Genomic DNA, 21964 nt, shown 5'->3' on the forward strand with positions numbered 1-21964 from the left:
GCGAATAAATGTCTGAACGATTTGGAGCTTTGCTGCATCAATTTTTTTCCAGAAACTGTGAGAGACCTCCAGGTGGACACCGTTCGGAAAATTAATATGGCTTTCAGGGACGATTTTATGGGGATTACACAGATTAAGGAGTGATCCAGACGGTTTAAAGACCGCCCACAACTGCTGAGAGTGCGCCACGCTCCGAGCGCAAATCGACAGGCTGACACCCCGCTGAAACAACCAGATTATTTCCAACGTGAAGGCTTTGTTGATCCGGGATGTCGTCTGACTTTCACAAAAAGGCAGAAGGCGTGGACATCAGCACTTTTTCGGCACATTCCACTGTTACAGGAGTTTTTTTCATGGAAAGAAAAGCGGAGGGACGCGCCACGGAACCGTTCATGACGTGGCACAAAAGCACCTCCATGTTGGTCTCACAGGACAGCTTTCAGGTGGATTTCAGACGGCTGTCGGTTGCTTTTCAGTCGTGTGATTATCCGAGAAATTCAGCATGAGCTGGACATGCCCCAACATGTCCTGTGAGGCTTCATCACGGCGTTGCTTTGCGCCATGCGGCTCCACCGCAATGCGCGGAATTCCGCTCCTCTTTCCATGACAAAAACTCCTGTAACAGTGGAATGTGTCGTTCATTTCTAAACTGGACGCTGTGTTGATCCGGTATGTCGTCTGACTAGCATAGGAATTGTGAAAAGATGTGGACATCAGCACTTTTTCGGCACATTGAGACAGACGTGCGGAGGAGTTCCGCGCATCTGGATCACTCCTTAATCTGTGTAATCCCCATAAAATCGTCCCTGAAAGCCATATTAATTTTCCGAATGGTGTCCACCTGGAGGTCTCTCACAGTTTCTGGAAAAAAATTGATGCAGCAATGCTCCAAATCGTTCAGACATTCATTCGTAATAAAAAAACGACAAGAGGGGTGGACCAGTGCTCACACAAAGCCTGCTCACAGGTGAATGACGCAACCGACAGGTGTGAAAAAACTCACGCATGCGCACGAAGGTTCAAGCTTGGCTGATGCAATTACACGTGATTCAAATCCATATGGTTTTTGAAAAAAATAAAAAGGTCGGATACTTTTCTAACAGACCTTGTAAGTGTGAGACCATTAATTACTTTTTTCTTCTAAATAGGCCTAATTGTTAATATTATATTGCAACTGCCACGAATCATGTTGGTATCCATTCTGATGGTTTTTAATGTGGCTGCCGAGCCATCGTTTCTATCGTTTATCAATTTCATAATTTGGCCGCCGAGCCAACCTGTTTTCATGTTGCAGATATATTTTGAGTTTTTATTTTAAAGGACTTTAAGAGTTGCTGCCTGCATTGTCCATGGGGTGCTTGTGTCTGACACTTTGCGTCTGTGTAACTGTGCACACAGTGTCTGTGCAGTTGGCTGAGATGTGTTCATCATTAAACTTGGAATTCATTTTTGAAACAATGCCTTATGTAAATGCCTATTGACATTTTGGGTTTAGGCCGAGCCAAGTAGGCTACCAGACTTGCACTGAATGTGTGTGTGTGGGGGGGGGGCTGCACTGCAGCTTGCATTATCCATGAAGAATACTTGTGTCTGACGTGTCACGTCTGTGTGCTCACTTTGCCAGTGCTGTAGGCTAAGTGATAACGTTGCTTGCGATGTCCAAACGAGGCATACTTTTCAAACGGTGTATTATAATACCTACACCTTACCTACAACCCCAAAGGTTGGGCCCGTCTGATTTTTTCTGGGCCCACCCATTTTATGATTTCTGCCTACGCCCCTGTTAGGTAGGAGGTGATCAGAACACAAAGACTAAGAACTATAATGACCAAAACCAAAAAACAAAGCTAAAGCAGAAAAGCAATGTGGAACTCAAACATGCGAAGGAGTGCAACAGGAAGACACAAGACTGATAGGTGAGGATGCAGGGGTGAAATGCGTGGGACCAGACCACCAGGACACAGACAGAGATCAGAAATGAACCATTGAAGCTATACAGAAAATATCACTAAATGAACACATACAGAAAATAATAATACTAAAATTATTCACCAACAACTGAATACATACAGAACATAATTAAAAGTACACAGATGGGGGAGCTAACCACAACATGTAGTCCATTTTGGAATAAGGCTGTAACATAACACAATGTGGAAAAAGTGAAGTGCTGTGAAACTTTCTGGATGCACAGTAATTCTTAGAATCAGAATCACCTTTATTGTCATTGCACAGCGATCAACACAACGAAATTTGCTTGTGCATCCTCATAAACAATGACCAATGAAAAAAGACATCAGGAGATTGGGGGGGGGTGTCAAGCTCGGAGACAAACATAACTCGTATTGCACTAAACCCACATTGTCATTATCCCATATTACACTTATCCCATGCTGCACATGTCCCATATTGCACGTATCCCTCTAAAACATCAATTAACAGTAAAAATATCCAACTTAATAAAACCCCTTAAATAGTATAAAAACAGTAATAAAATACCTAAAATTAAAAAATAATTAAAACAATAATTGCACATGTCCATCCTTATTTTAATTAGAATAATGCAATTGTTTCAACTGAAGCTTGGGCGTGTCTGTTCAGTTCTGTAACAGCTCGAGGAAAGAAGCTGTTTTTCAGCCTTGTGGTGTGGGCTTTAAAGGCCCGATAACGCCTGCCGGATGGAAGCAAAGAAAAAAGGTGATGTAAGGGGTGTGTTCCATCCTGCAGAATACTGCTTGCTCGGTGGAGGCAGCGAGTCCTAAAAACATCATCCAATGAGGGCAGAGGGAGACCAATGATCTTTTCTGCCGTTCTTATGACTTGTCTGATGGATTTCATATTGTGGAACTATTATTCATGACAGCTGTCCTGCTTGCACTCATTCATCCCTTTTTAAACTCACTTTTCAAAATGTATTTTTAGTACGGGCAGCACGGTGGCTTCATGGTGTTGCCAATGACAGTTTGCAGTGCCTAACAGTTGCCTAACAAGGAGAAGCACCCGGCTTCAAATCCAACCTGTGTGCAGTTTGTATGTTCTCCCCGTGCTTACATGGGTTCCCTCTGGGTGCTCTGTCTTCCTCCCACTTCCAAAGACACGGAGCCTAGGTGGATTGTTGACTCTAAATTTAGCGTAGGTGTCAGAGAGAATCTGAATGTGTTTGTCTGTCTGTGTTGTCCCTGTGATAGACTGGTGTCTTGTCCAGGGTGTACCCTGCCTCTCACCCAATAACTGCTGGGATAGGCGTCAGCTCCCCCCATGACTCTTAATTGGAATAAGTGTGTATAGAATATGAATTAATGAACAAATATTTCTTGCAATGGGCAGTACGGTGGCTTTGTGGTTCACAAGTATGAGGTTTAAATGCCTGGTTCTTTGTGTGTGGGGCTTGCATGTTCTGTGTTTGTGCAGGTTCCCTCTATGAGTCTTAATTGGAATAAGTGGGTTTAGAAAATTAATGAATTATTTTTCCCCACTTCTTGTATTCACATTTTCATTAAAAAAAAGCACATACAAGAAATTGTTGTGAAAAAAAGAAACCATCATCACAGTGGCTGATTTTTGCTCTCTCCTCTGTTTTTATTTAGCATTACAATTTGTCACCAGGGCTAATCCCTGCACACAGCACTAGCCACTACAGATTTTTGGCTAAATCTTGTGGGAAAACAGATTTCTCTCTCAGCCATCCTCCATTGTTGCATTTGAACAAACGAAGTGACCACAGCAGCCCAAGTCACACAATGACGGACAGCTTATTCAGCGACTTCATCTGTTGCGGCTCCCCAGGGACCGGGCTCTGATCTTTTCCCAGAGCTCCATCTTCCTTCATGAATCACCTTCTCTCTTGCCCCCTCTGTTCTTTCTTTTTCTGGCTTTCCTCTTTGACTGTGTTGAAGTGTGCAGGACTCCTACAAAATTTCAAAACAGCAACATTTTTTGTCTTAGTACGCGAGTTGATGCCAACCTGTTTGAAAATAAGACATTTTTCACTTTTCTTTGAGTAGATGAATGAGAAATTGTTGTTTTTATTGTCATTTCTCCCTGGGGGCTAAAGTAGTAAAGCGACCGTCATTCCTTCACAGACACCAGCTTCTATCAGCGCCTTCTGGACATTACTGGTGCATCGTGGGAACAACTTGGTTGGGACAATGATTGGCTAGAACAATGGTGCTGGGGGCAACACAAAAGACACGCCCACTTCATGATGGGAAAGAGCAGCGAAGGAAGCAGATGTTGCCACAGAGTGACACAGGAGGGGAGAGAGCGAGATAGACAGCAGATGTCTCTCTATCTCTCTCGCTCCGTTGGGTTTTATCAGGAACCTTCTCTTTAGCAGCAGGTGAGAAGAGGAAACTGCTCAACCTGCTTTTGATTTTCCTTTGTAGACATGAAATTGGTCAAACATTTGTACATTATTACACACCATCAATAAGAAGGTGAAGTGGGTCGTCCAGCAACCAAAGGGTGAGAGGATGAAATCCCCATTACTCCTGTCTGTGTGTCAAAGTGACTTTGATCAGGACCACAAACTGCCCCATCCTGGGTATGAGGGTAAACCTAATTCTGAACCTGCAGGTGGTTCTCCTGAGTCCTGTCCAGGCCCTGAGGCTGATCTGTGATGGTGCTCATATCAGTATACTGTAGCCTGAAGGGGATGTAAGTCTACAACTCTCCCTGGATGGGATTTATTTACCAACTAAAATACAAAGTTAAAACAAACAGTGAGCCTTTGAGAGTCCCAATCTGAATGAAGCAGTAGCTGATCCTTTGTAGCTACGTATTAGGGTTATTACACAGAGCACCGTTCCTTCTCGTTCATCCCGAATAGCAAATCGGGCTACATTTTGAAGCATCATAGCCACTCCTTGATCCATCATTTGTCATTCTTTTTTTCACCTGTCTGCATATATATAGTGATGGTGGTATATGCCAAAACTGGCAGAGCAAGTTGTTATATTATATATATATATATATACGTATACACACACAAACAACTGCACCTCAGGAAACCCCTCTGTTAAACTCCTGAAGTTTGCGGCCAACACCACCATCACAATCCAGGATGGTGATGAGGCTGCATACAGACAGGAAGTGGAACAGTTGGTCCTCTGGTGTGGTCAGAACAACCTGGAGCTGGACCCGCTCAAGACTGTAGAGATGATAGTGCATTTCAGGAGAACACCCCACCCCCGCCATCACTCCTTCCCTCTCCATCCTCAACAACACTGTCTACTGTGGACACTTCCCAGTTCCTGGGATCCATTATCTCCCAAGATCTGAAGTGGACCTCTCACATAGACACATCAGGAAAAAGGCACAGCAGAGGATGTACTTCCTGAGACAGCTCAGGAAGTTCAACCTGCCCCAAGAACTGCTCATCATCTTCTACACATCCATCACCCAGTCTGTCCTGTGTATCTCCATCTGTTTGCTTTCTCTCTGCCTCCAAACATGACAGGCACAGACTTCAACAAACTGTCAGGTCTGCAGAAAAGAGCTGTGTACATCAAAACTACCAGACACAGGAACAGTTTCTTTCCACAGGCATCACACTGATGAACAATTTAACCTGACAAAAAACTCACTCTGTCTGTTTTTCCTTTGCACACATTTTATTTGCACATTTTTTTATTGTGGATGTGAGTGTTTAGTGTATTTTTATACATGCTGGTGGCCAAGTGGTTAATGCGCTTGGTTTCAGTTCAGAAGGCTACGGGTTCAAATCCCACCCCTGCCACATTTCTCCATGTAATGTGGAGATGCATCAGGAAGGGCATCTGGCGTAAAACCTGTGCCAATTCAATATGCAGATCCACCTTGGATTTGCTGTGGCGACCCCGAGTGCAAAAATAAGGGAGCAGCTGAAGGGACTTACTTGTACAGAAAGAATACAGTTCAAACCAGAGCCAAGTTCCTTGTATTCTTGTAGCTACAGGGTGTCCCTGTATTTTTTTTTTTTCTTCATTCATTTCAGAAATTCTTTAATTTCGGACAACAATTTGGAAAACCGTTCCAGAAATTTACCCCTGTGTGCAGCAGCATGTCTCTGTCTGCATGCAGACTGGTTATTTACACCACAGGGGGTGCAAATTTGGTCACACTAAATCCTTATTTACACCACAGTGATGTAAATAGAGAACTACCAAATCTTTATTTGCACAATGATGGTGCAAATAAGGGGATATTCAACTTTAATTTGCACCACAGTAGTAGATGTTTCTAATATAAATTAAATTTGTGTAGATGAATGTGGTGCAAATAGAATTGTACTAAATCCTAATTTACACCTCAGTAGTGCTTGAGTCTTGATTTATTTTTTTTGTCATTAAAATTGGCCATCACTTCTCAAAATAAAATAACTTCTCAAGGTCAGGGCTTCTCAATGTCGAGACTAATTAGTCACAGAGGTGCACGGCGCAGATAGTAGGCTGACTGAGTCCGATCAAGGTTTGCCATTCAATGCGGGAACAGCTGCTGAGGCATCGTGCATGCATTTCATTTGCACTTTGAATGCGGAGGATTGTAGCTGTCCCTCTGCTCAGTGCTTTGCAGCTGCAGCGGAGGTGGGGAGACCTGTTGCCGCTCAGTGAGAACAGACACTAGATTAATACGTGTTTTCACTTTCACTTGAGTCACCAAACACCAGAAAAGTCTCCAGTGATGCAAGGAAAAGCAGCTAGATTTGTCGCTAGTAGTGTTTGAGAAAATAAGTTGTCAAGAGGGTTTGGAAAGTCGCCAGATTTAACGAGAAAGTCGCCAAGTTGGCAATACTGATTACCTCGCTCTCCGTCTTCTATGGCGTTTCTTCTTCTTCTTTGGTATTTAACAGCAGCCGGCATTCTTATTGCTGCATTGCTGCCACCTTCTGCATCAGTCCATTATAGCAGCACTAAAACCTCTCGAGTCCAGTGACAGACTTTTTATTTTTTCATGCGATCGCGACCGATTGGTTGGACACGCCAGATGTAGAGTGTTAACTCCAACGAACAATCGCAAACAGGAGCACATTAATGCCACTTAAGGCCGCTGAGACATGGAGATTTAGGAGGCCCCCCAAACTTTCAGCCACAGCCGTCGCTTATAGTGTATATATATATATATGTGAGCACATACCGTATGCAGGAATAAAGGCTACACGTTTGGATGTTACGTGATTGACACATAACTTGCATATATTCTGAAAGAACAATCTTTAAAAAAAAAAAAAAAATGTCAACTCACAGTAATCTTTGGCTCTGTGTTATTTATTTAATCTCAAAAGGCACATGACACAACTGCCCATAGGCTCCCACATGACACACACAACACAGACACATAGCATGTCATTTCATCGCATCAATAAGCTATTTCATTTTAAGAAAGTCACCAGCTCTGCCATGAAACAATTCAGTGAAAATAACACATGAGGCTATACATTAAAATAGCTCTAGGTAAAGAACCAGGACCAACCGAAGGCTGAAACAGAAGGATAAATGTCCAATTCTGTTTTCAACATTCATTAAACACATTGTAATAACTGATTATATAATAAGGCAAGGACTGGATGTCTTTTGTACCGTGTCTTGTTGGAGTATCCTTGAGTGCTGTAGGAAAGACTTTATGTCAAAGGAGCAATTACTTTGGGAGACTAAGATGAGGACATATTGGTCATTTAGCACATTCCTCTATGCATGATCCAGCACATAGACTCCTGAGTATTGAGGATTTCATTGGCAGGAGAAGGCCAAGAGGATGGCCGCACTTCACCTGCCTGTGGCAAACAGATGTTTATATTAGAAATGTGCAAATGGACCAGTTGTCTGTCTGGGTGGTTGCTATCCAGGACTCAAGGTGGTTCTGTGGTGTTATGGATACAGTGAAGCATTGCACCAGTACATGCTCCTAGATATGACTTGGTACAAAGAAGTACTTTTCAACCCAAAGACATGAAATCCAGGCTTAGACGAAAAGAGAGAGAGAAGAGCCTTTTGGTGTCACTGTGCATACATACAACAATATTTCTTTGTCTATTTCCTCTGCATTTAACCAATCTTAATTACAGTTAGACACAATCCAACCACTAGGAGCAGTGGGCAGCCACAGTCTGGCACCTGGGGACCAACTTTAGGGGAGGTGATGGTCTAGTGGTTAAGGTGTTGGGCTTGAGACCAGAAGATCCTTGGTTCAAATCCCCGCCTGACTGGAAAATCACTAAGGGCTCTTGGGCAAGGTCTTTAATCCCCTATTGCTCCCGGTGTGTAGTGAGCGCCTTGTATGGCAGCACCCTGACATCGGGGTGAATGTGAGGGTGCTGCCATACAAGGCGCATTATTTGTAAAGCGCTTTGAGCGTTTGATGCAGATGGAAAAGCTCTATATAAATGCAGTCCATTTACCATTTAACTCCAGATCTTGGTTTTAATTTAATTTAATTTAACCAGGTTAGTCCCATTGAGATCGAGATCTCTTTTGCAAGGGAGACCTTGGAAATGATAAAGTTTCCAAGATTTCAGGACCTTTTTGCTGTGAGGCAACAGTGCTAACCACTAAGCCCTGTGCTGCCAAATGTACAGTGTATGCCAAACTCCAAATGTAGAGACACCGCCTTGGTCAAGGGCAGAGAAAGGAGAGACCTGGCTCTCTGCTTTCTGGTAGACCACAGCTGAAATTTCAGGGTTTTTTTTTTTAAAGCTTTCTTTTTTCTTTGTGCTTATTGAATGATAGTGCTCTTTTGTAGCCTGTGCTGATTTTCTTAAAAGCTTGATTTAGTTGACTGGGCTGCTCATTGGGACATGCTGAAAATTTGTTGGATGTCATAGACGGCGTATATACAGGTACTGTGAGTGCTGTGCAGGATGGGGGCAGAGTCTCAGATGTCTTCCCAGTGAATTTTGCATTCATAATGGATGTGTTCTGGTTCGTAGCCTGTTCCGTGCTTGTATATAGACTGTATGTAGGGTAGAGTTATGGAGACCAGCAGTTTAGGTGCCTTTGTTGGAGAGGAAAAATTTACAGAGGTTGATTTTGTGGTCAGTGCTGCGATCTTTGGGGAATCAGTGGATGGAGTGATTGCAGTATCTGAGAAGCTGAGTGAGGAAGTGGATCAAGACTATGATGCCCCCAGTCCTTGTAAATGCGACTCTGCAGCAATAGACAAAAGCACCAGTTATTCCAATTGTGACACAGAGGCCAGCAGGAGTCACTGTGCATGCGGTAGTCAAGAGGCCTCACTCCCCTGATAGCCAAAGCCAGAGCCCGGGTTTTAGCCGACTGGTCAGAGTGTCTGCCTTCCATTCCGGAGAATGAGAGTATGTGTTCCAAGGGAAGTGAGTGGGAGGAGTCAAAAACAATGCACAGGAGCCACTACACATCCACAGACACTTGCAACTCTTTCAGATTTGTCACTGGGTTCTTGGACATTTCCCTTACTAGTATGTTTTGCATATTATCACTCTGTTATCAAAGTGAGTCTACATCAAAATGAGCATACTGTACCATGCTGTTTCCATTTATTTGAACTCCAAGAGATATTGAGTGACTGGAAATCTTCTTGTATCATCCCTTTATTTGTCTTCTTTTGTCTGGCTATGAATGCAATTATTTAGATGTGTTAAAGGTATATTCATATTTTTATTGAAATATGTTGTGCTCAGGTTGTACAATATACCCACTCACAGTGACACATTACAAGAAAATTGGCATAAATGAGACGAAAAAAGATGAATGTCGATGCTGCTACATGAGTGTACTGCAAGGTACAATTAAACATTTAACACCTACCCGTGCTCTGTAGCATGTATAAAAATGCTGACCAGACCCAGTTGGTTTTGGACCAGTGTGTCAGCACTCTCCACAAGTCATCATGGAATAATCATATCTCATCCCTCCAGCAAGATTCCAGAGACATGTTGAATCAATGCCAAGGAGCATCAAAGGTATTCTGGTGGCACATGGTGGCCCAAAATTTGACTCTGTATGCTGGTTTGTCTTTTGTCACCCAGTAGGTAGATACACAGTAAATTTTGCTGAGTAAAATTTACTCTGCCGGGATAACATTTGGTCCCAGTCTAAATAGAGTAAAATACACTCTATTCTAGAGTGAAATCAGCTCTACCATCTTGTGAAATGAAGTGTTTCCTACTCCAATAAGAGTTGATTTTACACTGTGATAGAGCTGATTTAGCAACTCTATTTGGACTGGGACCAAATGTTATCCCAGCAGAGTAAATTTTACTCTGCAAAATTTACTGTGTAGGTAGGCATGTATGATGGTAGGAAAGTACGAGTACGACAAAACCACAGCTGAATTAATCCCAGACAGCAAATGGATCCGGGCCGGATGTAGTCCAATATCCGGTACCAATCCTGAAAACACATCCGGTCCAGACAACTTTTGCACCCTGGCCCAGATCTGGTACGGCTCCACTTTACAGTTCTGGAACAGATCCAGATCAGATCTGAACCAGATCCGCAAAAGACCAACCATTTACAGCCCATATCTGTCACGGATCTGGGACAGATGTGGTCCGCATCACAGCACCGTGGCAGGAACATGGGGTTAGCATAACGATGAGCAATTTTATCTGCACTCGGCAGAAACTATCCATTAATGGTTATAAACTCAGGGCTGTGAAAACTCCGCGAATAATGGGGGGCGGAGGGGGGGTGTTAGTGTGTACTCTGTAATCGTGATCGTCACTGAGGTTTTTTAAATGCTTATCGCAAAGCGGTTTGTTTCTTTACGACAAGCAAGTTTTATAAGTCCACGGACACTGATCTGTGTGTTACAGATACAAATCAGTTTTCTCGGATCCACAGAACTTACCACTGTAAAACCTGTTCCTCTCAGCGTTTGGGCCTCTAGAGGGGGCCCAAACGCTGCCAACATGGCAGGACGCCATCTGGTGGTGGGCCAGCAATACCTCCTCTTCAGCGGCCCACACAACAGGACCCCCCCCCCCCCCCCCCAACGGGTGCCTCCTGGCACCCGCCCCGGCTTGTCTGGGTGCTCCCGGTAGAAATCCGCCAGGAGGGCGGGATCCAGAATGAAGCTCCTCTTCACCCAGGAGCGCTCTTCTGGGGATACCCCTGCCAGTCTACCAGATATTGATACCGCTGGCCCCTCCGACGAACATCCAGGAGTTTCTTCACCGTCCAGGCAGGTTCTCCATCGATGATCTGGGCAGGAGGCGGCGTGGAGCAGAGGTCCGACGTGTGGTAAGGTTTGATCTGGGAAACATGAAAAACCGGGCTGATCACTTTAAGGATCTTGAAGGGTCCAATGTAATGGTTGGTTAGTTTTGGGGAGTCTGTTTGCAGAGGGATATTCTTTGTGGAGAGCCAAACCTCCTACCCCGGCTGGTATGTTAGGGCCGGGGAACGTCGGTGGTCCGCATGGTCCTTAGCCCGTGTCCGGGCCTTCAGGAGAGCAGAACGGGCTTTCTTCCACACCCGACGGTATCTCCTGAGGTGGGCCTGGACCGAGGGCACCTCGACCTCTCCCTCGATGGCCGGAAACAACGGGGGTTGATACCCCAAGCAGACCTCGAACGGGGAGAGGCCGGTAGATGACGACACCTGGCTGTTGTGTGCGTACTCGATCCAGGCCAGGTGTTGACTCCAGGCCGTCGGGTGCACAGATGTGACGCATCTCAAGGCTTGCTCCAAGTCCTGGTTAGCCCGCTCTGCTTGATCGTTAGTTTGTGGGTGGTACCCGGACGACATGCTCACCGTGGCCCCCAGCTCCCTACAGAAACTCCTCCAGACCTGCGAGGAGAACTGAGGACCACGGTCTGATACAATGTCCGTGGGGATACCATGCAGACGCACGATGTGGTAGACCAGGAGGTCTGCAGTCTCCTGGGCAGTCGGGAGGTTCGGGAGGGCGACAAAGTGGGCCGCCTTCGAGAACCGGTCCAATATCGTCAGGATGACTGTCTTCCCCTGGGAGGCAGGGAAACCCATGACGAAGTCCAAGCCAATGTGGGACCAGGGGCGACGAGGCACAGGCAACAGCTGGAGGAGCCCCTTCTCCGGCTGGTGGGAAGCCTTGCCCCTGGAGCAGGTGGTGCATGCCAGGATGTAGTCCCTGGTGTCGGCTTCGACTGACGGCCACCAGAACTGCTGCCGGACCACTGCCACGGTCCTTCGCACCCCCAGATGGCAGGAGAGCTTGGAACCGTGACAGAAGTCCAACACGGCAGTCCGAGCGTCTGGTGGCACGTACAGTCTGTTGGATGGTCCACCTCTGGGATCCGGGTGTCGTATCAGGGCCTCCCTAACAACTCCCTCCACGTCCCACGTGAGGGTTGCAACGATAGTGGATTCCAGTATGATGGTGTCCGGTGGGTCCAACAGCCTTGCTTTAACTTCCTCTTCATGCACCCGGGACAGGGCGTCAGACTGGACATTCTTGAAGTCAAAGCGTCCAAAAAACAATGACCACCGGGCTTGCCTGGGGCCCAGCCACTTGGCGGTCTGGATATATTCCAGGTTCAGGTGGTCAGTGAAAACCACAAATGGGACCACAGCTCCCTCCAACAGATGTCTCCACTCCTCAAGGGCCTCTTTCACAGCCAGGAGTTCCCGACTGCCAACGTCATAGTTCCGTTCGGCGGGGGTTAACCTGCGGGAGAAGTAAGCACAAGGGTGGAGAACACTATCGGAGTCCCTGCTCTGGGACAGCACGGCTCCTATCCCTGAGTCAGAGGCATCCACTTCAACAATAAACTGGCGGGCATGCCAGAACAGGGACTGGACTGGGCTGCACCAGAACTGGTGCAGTTGAAAACCGGTGTTTCAACTCCCTAAACGCGGCTTTGCACCGATCCGACCAGGTGAAGGGGACTTTGGTGGAGGTCAGGGCTGTAAGGGGGCTACTTACCTGGCTATAGCCCTTAATAAACCTCCTGTAAAAATTGGTGAACCCTAGGAACTGTTGCAGCTTCCTACGATTTACCGGTTGGGGCCAATCTCTCACCGTAGCTACCTTAGCCGGATCGGGTGCGACGGAGTTGGAGGAGATAATGAACCCCAATAAGGACAGAGAGGTGCGATGGAACTCACACTTCTCGGCCTTCACAAACAGCCGGTTCTCCAATAACCGCTGAAGGACCTGACGGACATGCTTAACATGAGTCTCAGAGTCCTGGGAGAAGATGAGGATTTCGTCTAGGTATACGAAGATGAATCGGTGCAGGAAATCCCGCAGCACATCAATAACCAAAGCCTGGAACGTTGCTGGGGCGTTAGTGAGGCCGAACGGCATGACCAGGTACTCAAAGTGCCCTAAGGGGGTGTTAAATGCCGTCTTCCACTCGTCTCCCCTCCTTATCCGAACTAGATGGTAAGCATTCCTAAGATCCAACTTCGAGAATATTTTGGCTCCATGTAGGGGCGTGAACACTGAATCTAAGACAGGTAATGGGTATCGGTTGCGAACCGTAATCTCATTCAGCCCTCTATAATGAATGCATGGACGGAGACTGCTGTCCTTCTTGCCCACAAAAAAGAAACCTGCACCTAACAGGGATGAAGAATTTTGGATTAGCCTGGCAGCGAAAGAGTCCCGGATGTAGGTCTCCATTGATTCGCGCTCAGGACGTAAGAGGTTGTACAGCCTACTGGACGGATACTCAGCGCCCAGAATCAAATCAATGGCACAATCATACGGTCGATGTGGGGGCAGGGTGAGGGCCAGATCATTGCTGAAGACGTCAGCAAGGTCATGGTACTCAGCTGGCACCTCCGTAAGATTGGGGGGACTCTGACCTCCTCCTTAACTTCATCGCCAGGTGGCACCGAGGATCTTAAACACTCCCGGTGGCAGGTTTCACTCCATTGAGCCACAACCCCAGACAGCCAATCAATCCGGGGATTGTGTTTCATCATCCATGGATAGCCCAAAATAACTCTGGAGGTAGAAGGTGTTACATAAAACACAATCTCCTCCCTGTGATTACCAGAGACGACCAAGGTTAAAGGCCATGTCTGGTGTGTGATTTCTTGTAGTAGGGTGCCATCTAGTGCCCGCACCTTCAATGGCGAAGGAACGGCCACCAGAGGGAGCCCCACTGCCTTAGCCCAACTACTATCCAGTAGGTTCCCTTCCGATCCGGTGTCAATCAGTGCTGGAGCAGTATGCGTTAAATCCCCACAGAGGATTGTGACTGGGAGTCGTGCGCATTTTTGTGGAACGCCCGTATGGTTAGTATGGCTCACCCTTAGCCCAATCTCTAAGGGTGAGCATTGGAGTTTACCCGTTTGGGGCAGTTCTTCTGCACATGCTCATTTGAACCACAGTAAAAACACTCTCCATGGGCCAGCTTCTTTTGTCTTTCTTTTACTTTCACTTTCGCCCTGCTCGTGTCCATAGCTTCGTCAGCAGGGGGAGCTGGTGCAACGTGGAGAGCCCTGGCTTTGGAGCGGGGAGAGGACAGCGCTACTTCAGATCTGGAAGGGAGAGGGACGGCGTGTACCCGACCACGCCCTTCGTCTCGCTCCCGCTTGTATTCTTCTAACCGATGGTCAAGATGAATAACCAGATCGATAAGCCCGTCTAACCGGCTGATCTTTAGCCACCAGATGCTCCTTTAGGGCTGGAGACAGCCCGTTTACAAAGGCGGCGCGGAGTGAGACTGAATTCCAACCGGACCTCGCTGCCGCAACGCGGAAGTCGATTGCGTACTCAGCTGCACTCCGTCGTCCCTGTCTCATAGACAGCAGCATATTTGAAGCAGTCTCGCCTCTGTTGGGATGATTGAACACCTGTCGAAATTCCCTTATGACCCAGTGTAAGTGGAGAGGATCCGTGAGTCTTGTTCCCAGAGCGCTGTAGCCCAGGCGAGGTCTGTTAGAAAAGTATCGGACCTTTTTATTTTTTGCAAAAACTATATGGATTTGAATCACATGTGATTGCATCAGCCAAGCTTGAACCTTCGTGCGCATGCGTGAGTTTTTTCACGCCTGTCGGTTGCGTCATTCGCCTGTGAGCACACTTTGAGTGAGCACTGGTCCTCCCCCCTCATCGGATTTTCATTGTGAGGAAATGTCTGAATGGCTGGAGCAGCGCTGCATCAAATTTTCCAGAAACTGTGAGAGGACAGCCAGGTGGACACCATTCGGAAAATTCAGATGGCTTTCAGGGACGATTTTATGGGCATCACAGAGATTAAGGAGTGTTACAGCCGGTTTAAAGACGGCGCACAATGGCGGAGGGCGCGCCGCGCTCCGAGCAGCGATCGACAGGCTGAAACGACCAGATCATTTCCAAACTGAATGCTGTGTTGATCTGGGACGTCATCTGACTACTACAGAAATGGCAGAAAAGGTGGACATAGCACTTTCCCGGCACATTCCACTGTTAAAGGAGATTTTGTCATGAAAACAGGAGCAGAGGAATCCGCCACGGAGCCGCTAATGGCGTGGAACAAAAGCACCTCCATGTTGGTCTCACAGGACATGTTGTGGCATGCCCAGCTCTTCGACAATTTCTCGGATACTCACTCGACTGAAAAGCCACCCAAAGCCGTCTGAATCTTCCGAATGGTGGAAGAGGTGGGCATGTCCCATGAGACTTCCAACACGGAGGTGGTTTTTATTCTACGCCATTAGCGGCTCCGTCCTGACGCACGAATTCTGCCGCACGTCTTTCATTACAAAATCTCCTGTAACAGTGTAATGTGCCGAAAAAGTGCTATGTCCACCTCTCTTGCCATTTCTCTGGTAGTCAGACAACGTCCCGGATGAACACAGCCTTCACTTTGGAAATGATCTGGTCATTTCAGCCTGTCAATGGCCGCTCGAAGCGCGGCACGCCCTCAGTAGCTGTGGGCCATCTTTAATCCGGTTGTAATGCTCCTTAATCTGTATGATGCCCATAAGATCTTCACCGAAAGCCATCTGAATTTTCCGAATGGTTTCCACCTGGCTGTCTCTCACAGTTTCTGAAAAAATTTTGATGCAGCAAAGCAGCAGTCACTCAGCCAATTTCCTGACAATGAAAATCCGCCGAGGGGGCTGGACCACTCCTCCCACAAAGCGTGCTCACAGGCAAATGACGCAACCGACAGGCGTGAAAAAACTCATGCATGTGCACAAAGGTTCAAGCTTGGCTGATGCAATCACACGTGATTCAAATCCATATGGTTTTTGCAAAAAATAAAAAGGTCCGTTACTTTTCTAACAGACCTCGTACTTGTTGATAGGAAGGTAGGTATATTTGTTGTTAACTGGTAGATAAATAGGAAGGTAGGTATATTTGTTGTTAACTGTAGATAAATAGGAAGGTAGGTATGTTGGTAGTTGGGTTGGAAGCTAGGTGAGTGGTTAGATAGACAGGAAGGGAGGCAGACTAGTAGGTACAGTAGGTATACTGGTAGAGAGGAAGACAGATGGCAAGACACTGTATACACAATTTCCTAATGTCCTGACTGCTTACTGCTCTGATCAATATAATTTCTGTATTATTTAATTGTATTGTATTGTACTTAATTGTAAACTAACCTAGCAAGTTATCCTCAGGAAAAACCCTTAGTTAAGCATACGAAAAAAGTAATGCACAAAAATTCACACATTTCTCATGTATTCGGTGGCTGGTGGCTGTGCTCACATGACCAAAATTGGTCTTATTCTTACCGCAACTTTAATCCACATTTCTTAAAAAAAACGAACAAATAAACAAAACAATGTACGTGTTGTGCGTGGAAGTGTGTAGGAAAGGGCATTTCTCACTCAACACTGTCTTTTAAAAAAAATTATATAACAGATTACAGATCATTTCTTCCAACTCCAACTTGTGCAGACCCTGATATAATTTATTAAAGTAAAATAAGCCAGAGTGTGTCTGAAAAATGCACGACAGATTCAGACATTTTTTATCCTCAATTGTTATGTAGAGTCGGCAACTGACTTATAGCTGTCTGAAAGTCACCCCGCCTGCATCCAGGTACAGTCCTCTTCATGCTTACACCATGAATCCAGGTTGCTTTTTGTCTACAAATGTAATACGGCGTTCAACTCAAATTTTTGTATTTTACGATCAACATATGTCTGTCTTTGGCTCTTTGTAACTTGTTGGTGTATTCAGAGAAAAAAAAACAAAAACAAAGCAACAAAAAACCATCACACACTGTATGTCTCAATAAGATTGAATAATAATAATAATAATAGTAATAATTACACACCCTCAAAGCCGCGCTGCTGATTTTACTCCTGTTGTGTTTGCAGAGTCATGTAGAATTAATGTTCAGCTGAGTGACACTGTTCATTTGTCCACAGTAAACGCCATTCCTCCACCAGACTCGCTGGCTCCCGATAACTATTAGCATGGTGGTCCATAATACACACACCAATAACACAAGCAGCTGGAAGCTGGTCCACGCCACGCCTTTTCTGTTAACAGTGGTCACAGTCGTCATTCGTCGTCACGTTTGCTCTGAGTCTCCGTGATCAAAGATGAAGGTCAGTATGACACAACGCGGTGGCACCAACCACTAACAAGGCCAGTTCCACGCTTTCAGGAGAGGCAACAGGCTTTGAGTTCTCTTGGCCACACAAATGCATAGGATAGAATCCATGGTCAGATCCGTTTTTTGAAGACCACTCCCACGCTGTGCTTGGCTTCATCTGTGCAGTCTGTCTGAGAAGCACTTAAAAAAGGCTCCCACTTTCCTTCTCAAAATCTTATCTTTGGGAAAACTGTCCACCTAATAAAATCACGAGTGCTGTTGCTGCATGCTCCCAAAACACACCTGCTCACCATATCGACATATACACTGTCAAAGTATATAAAAAAACAGATTTCAAGCTATAAATATTCCGGCTTTCCAACCATTTCAATGTATGGGTTTGAGGGGGCAGTGCCTCACATAATGTCACAGAAGTCTACTTTTGTCACAGAGTGACATTTCATCTGCCCTTTATCAGCGGCAGATGAAATCAAGCTAAATTCCCCAGGTTTCTTATTTAATTTCTCCTATTTAAATTTCTCCTAAATATTTTCATAATTCTTTATTTATTTATAAAAGGTAGCTCATTTGACATTTCATTTACCAGAGATATGCACTTTAACTTTTTGAAAGACATCTGTAAAGTGCTTCAAGAGAATACCTTGAAAATGGAGCTATGCATTAAACATGCTACAGATCTCACAGTGCCCTATGACACTGTGGGGAGAATTTAAATTTCTACATTGTATTTAATGTGATTACACACATTTCAAGAATGTATTTTTGTTGCAGTCTTATATACCACTTTCTTGTAAATGTTCCTTTACTTTCCACGATACAGTTCAAGCTTCTTTTTGCATCATATTATGCATTTTGTATGAGGCTATATTCTCTGTATCAATGTCATTTTTAGCAATAATATTCTTACTATACGACTTTAAACCTGTGGAATTCAGAGGGAATTCATTCCATCATGGAGGCTGTTTGTTATGTTCTTTTCTTGCCTTTACACTTTAGAAATGTGCACATTGTGCATTTCTTTGTGTACATTCTGTTGTGAAAGTGACGTGACACGGACCCACAACAGGGGGCGTTAATGAACGGACAATGGATAAGCCAAAAAGTAACAATTTAATGTTGTGAATCGCACAACGATGTACAGACAATAACAATATAGTGACTGTCAATCATACACCAGGTGACGTGTGGGCAGGCTCGACGATAGAAGACGCCTGGCGAGAGAGAAGCCGGATCCACACAGCTTCCACCACCAATGGAGCTGAAGAACACCGGAGCCGCCAAGCCCTGCGCCCCAGGTGGCCGCTGTCTTCAGCAGTCAGACCTCGGTACTGCTGGCAGAGAACAAAGACAGTCCAGATGAGTGTGAGGACGCACACTCAGTAATCCCACAATCTGTATGCAGTAAGGAGGGAGCACCTCCACCTCCAATCACACACTCGTGCAGCTCCTGATTAACCACTTATCTGGTCTGGGGTGTGAGGCGAAGCCGTCGCTGTCACACCAAACGCCAATCCCACAGATAAGGTAAACACCAGGAAAACGGCTGCAAAAGAAGTTCAGATTATTATTCGACGTTCGAGTCAGCAGAGAAAATTACCTGATTGGTAGTTGATTTCTCGGCGGGGAGGTGGAGTTGCAGTCCGGTCTTTATGGTGGTGGTGATGAGTAGTGGATGAGTGACAGCTGGTACGGATGATGAGTGACAGCTGTCACTCCTGGTCGCTCCGACGCCCTCTCGTGCTTGAAGCCCGCACTTCAAGCAGGGCGCCATCTTGTGGTGGTGGGCCAGCAGTACCTCCTCTTCAGCGGCCCACACAACAGGACCCCCCCCCCTCAACGGGCGCCTCCTGGCGCCCGACCAGGCTTGTCCGGGTGACGGGTGTAGAAGTCGGCCAGGAGGGCCAGGTCCAGGATGAAGCTCCTCTTCACCCAGGAGCGCTCTTCGGGGCCATAACCCTCCCAGTCCACCAGATACTGGAACCCCCGGCCCTTTCGACGGACGTCCAGGAGCCGGCGTACCGTCCACGCGGGCTCCCCGTCAATGATCCGGGCAGGAGGCGGCGCTGGTCCTGGGGCACACAGTGGGGAGGTATGGCAGGGCTTGAGTCTTGACACATGAAACACGGGGTGTATCCGCAGTGAAGCTGGCAACTTCAGCTTCACTGCGGCCGGACTGAGGACTTTGAGTATTGGAAATGGTCCGATGTACCTGTCCTTAAGTTTCTGGGATTCCACCTGCAGGGGGATGTCCTTAGTGGATAGCCAAACCTCCTGCCCGGGCTGGTATGCAGGGGCCGGGGAACGCCGGTGGTCTGCATGGGCCTTAGCCCTCGTCCGGGCTCTGAGCAGGGCAGAGCGGGCGGTACGCCACACCCGACGGCACTTCCTCAGATGGGCCTGGACCGAGGGCACCCCGACCTCTCCCTCCACCAGTGGAAACAATGGGGGCTGGTACCCCAAACACACCTCAAACGGGGAGAGGCCGGTGGCAGATGAGACTTGGCTATTATGAGCGTACTCGATCCAGGCCAGATGGTCACTCCAGGCCGTCGGGTGCGTGGAGGTCACGCAGCGGAGGGCCTGCTCCAGTTCCTGGTTAGTCCGCTCTGCCTGCCCGTTCGTCTGGGGGTGGTACCCAGACGAGAGACTGACGGTGGCCCCCAGTTCCCTGCAGAAACTCCTCCAGACCTGGGAGGAGAACTGAGGACCACAATCCGAGACAATGTCTGATGGAATCCCATGCAGACGCACGACGTGGTGGACCAGGAGGTCTGCAGTCTCCTGGGCCGTCGGGAGCTTCGGGAGGGCCACGAAGTGGGCTGCCTTGGAGAACCGGTCCACTATTGTTAAGATGGTGGTGTTGCCCTGGGACGGCGGGAGGCCCGTGACAAAGTCCAGGCCGATATGAGACCAGGGGCGACGAGGCACAGGCAGAGGCTGGAGGAGGCCTTGGGCCTTGTGATGGTCAGCTTTGCCCCTGGCACAGGTGGTGCAGGCCTGGACATACTCCCGGACGTCGGCTTCCATAGACGCCCACCAGAAGCACTGCCGGACCACTGCCACGGTCCTTCACACCCCTGGGTGACAGGAGAGCTTGGAACCATGACAGAAGTCAAGGACCGCAGCCCTGGCCTCTGGTGGGACATACAGTTTGTTCTTCGGACCTGTCCCCGGGTCCGGGCTCCGTGTCAGGGCCTCCCGGACGGTCTTCTCCACGTCCCAGGTAAGGGCGGCCACGACATTGGACTCGGGTATGATGGTTTCAGGGGGGTCTGACAGCTCGGTCTTGACCTCCTCTTCGTGCACCCGGGACAGGGCGTCAGATCGTTGGTTCTTTGTCCCGGGGCGGTAGGTGATCCGGAAGTCAAAACGCCCGAAGAACAGCGACCAGCGGGCTTGCCTGGGGTTCAGACGCTTCGCGGTCCGGGTGTACTCCAGGTTCCGATGGTCCGTGAAAACCGTAAATGGCACCGATGCTCCCTCCAACAGGTGTCTCCACTCCTCAAGAGCCTCCTTCACCGCAAGAAGTTCCCGATTGCCGACGTCATAGTTCCGTTCAGCTGGGGTCAACCTGCGGGAAAAGTAGGCACATGGATGGAGAACCTTGTCGGACTCCCCGCTCTGGGACAGCACGGCTCCTATCCCTGAGTCAGAGGCATCCACTTCAACAACAAACTGGCGCTTGGGATCGGGCTGCACCAGAACCGGTGCAGTCGAGAACCAGCGTTTCAACTCCCTGAACGCAGCTTCGCACCGATCCGACTAGGTGAAGGGGACTTTTGTGGAGGTCAGGGCTGTCAGGGGGCTAACTACCTGACTGTAGCCCTTGATGAACCTCCGGTAGAAATTTGCAAAACCGAGGAACTGTTGTAGTTTCCTACGGTTCGTTGGTTGGGGCCAATCTCTCACCGCCGCAACCTTGGCCGGATCAGGGGCAACGGAGTTGGAGGAGATGATGAACCCCAAGAAGGACAAAGAAGTGCGGTGGAACTCACACTTCTCGCCCTTCACAAACAGCCGGTTCTCCAACAACCGCTGTAGGACCTGACGTACATGCTTAACATGGGTCTCAGGATCCGGAGAAAAGATGAGTATATCGTCTAGATATACGAAGACAAACCGATGCAGGAAGTCCCGCAAGACGTCATTAACCAATGCTTGGAACATCACGGGCGCATTAGTGAGGCCGAACGGCATGACCAGGTACTCAAAGTGACCTAACGGGGTGTTAAATGCCGTCTTCCACTCGTCTCCCTCCCAGATCCGAACCAGGTGATAAGCATTCCTAAGATCCAATTTCGTGAAAATTTGGGCTCCATGCAGGGGCGTGAACACTGAATCCAACAAAGGTAACGGGTATCGGTTGCGAACCGTGATCTCGTTCAGCCCTCTGTAATCAATGCATGGACGGAGTCCGCCGTCCTTCTTGCCCACAAAAAAGAAACCAGCACCCATCGGGGAGGTGGAGTTCCGGATCAACCCGGCAGCTAACGAGTCCCGGATGTAGGTCTCCATTGA

The 21964-nt window shown here is 47.5% G+C and overlaps 1 long non-coding RNA gene across 1 annotated transcript; it reads right to left on the reverse strand.

The window, feature by feature from the left end:
• Positions 1–5318: 5318 nt before the first annotated feature.
• On the reverse strand, positions 5319–16958 carry LOC117502348. The gene is made up of 4 exons (XR_004558275.1): positions 16946–16958; positions 15903–15906; positions 10901–10905; positions 5319–5424 (listed from the first exon to the last, which is right to left on the reverse strand). It is a non-coding gene; the product is annotated as an uncharacterized LOC117502348 (long non-coding RNA).
• Positions 16959–21964: the final 5006 nt, after the last annotated feature.

Source organism: Thalassophryne amazonica, chromosome 2 (genome assembly GCF_902500255.1).
Source record: "Thalassophryne amazonica chromosome 2, fThaAma1.1, whole genome shotgun sequence".
Classification (NCBI taxonomy): domain Eukaryota; kingdom Metazoa; phylum Chordata; class Actinopteri; order Batrachoidiformes; family Batrachoididae; genus Thalassophryne; species Thalassophryne amazonica.